This window comes from Penaeus monodon, chromosome 22, assembly GCF_015228065.2.
Source record: "Penaeus monodon isolate SGIC_2016 chromosome 22, NSTDA_Pmon_1, whole genome shotgun sequence".
Lineage (NCBI taxonomy): Eukaryota > Metazoa > Arthropoda > Malacostraca > Decapoda > Penaeidae > Penaeus > Penaeus monodon.
This window is the reverse complement of record NC_051407.1, coordinates 5136219-5136952: the sequence shown is the minus strand read 5'-3', so window position 1 is coordinate 5136952 and position 734 is coordinate 5136219. Positions and strand designations below refer to the sequence as shown.

The 734-nt window shown below is 35.4% G+C and overlaps 1 protein-coding gene across 1 annotated transcript in view; it reads right to left on the bottom strand.

Annotated features, from left to right (window-relative positions):
- LOC119586790 (repetitive proline-rich cell wall protein 2-like) overlaps positions 1-734 on the bottom strand; it is a 3341-nt gene that overhangs the window by 1861 nt on the left and 746 nt on the right. The window lies entirely within an intron of this gene.

Here is a 734-nt window from a genome sequence, read left to right as displayed (position 1 = left end):
GGGGTTCATATATATATATATATGGGAGCGAAAGTGATGATGATGCCGGGATGATGGCTTGTGAGTGCTGCTAGATGTGAGAGAGGATTCATCCACACTAGACAGTATCAACAGCACACTCAGTTATAATAACACACTCCTTATAAGTCATGTATCAGCGCTTTTGTTTGTTGAAATACATGAAAGTTCCCTAGGTTAGTGGAATCTTAAGTGATATACCAGATTATGGCTGCAGCATCACAGATCATCAAATGATACTACTCACTTGACAATAACAACACTGTCAGCTACAGTAACACATTTCTAATATGTCATGCATCAGCGCTTAAGTTTGTTACATGGACCTTCCTTAGTTCAGTGAATCCTGAGCCATATTCCAGATCATGGCTGCAAATGATACTTCGTACTTCGTCTGGTAAAGGCTAATTGGTTTTAACTAATTTTTTTCTTAATTCATTTGATAATTATATAAAATTGATGATAATTTAGTGAGGTGTAAACACGAAATACTTAATCATCGTGATATATATGTGGAAACAGGGTAGAAAACTAGGCTTTTTAGCTAGGCCTCCTCCGGCAGCTATAGAATTGGCACTGCACCCCTGTCTATAACAAATAAAAACAATACCTTATGATTGATTTTTTTAGTTACAGCTAAAACTTTAGAAGTAATATACGCTATTTTACTAAGGTCAAAAAATATAAAGAATGTCTAAATGTTATCCCGAAAACGA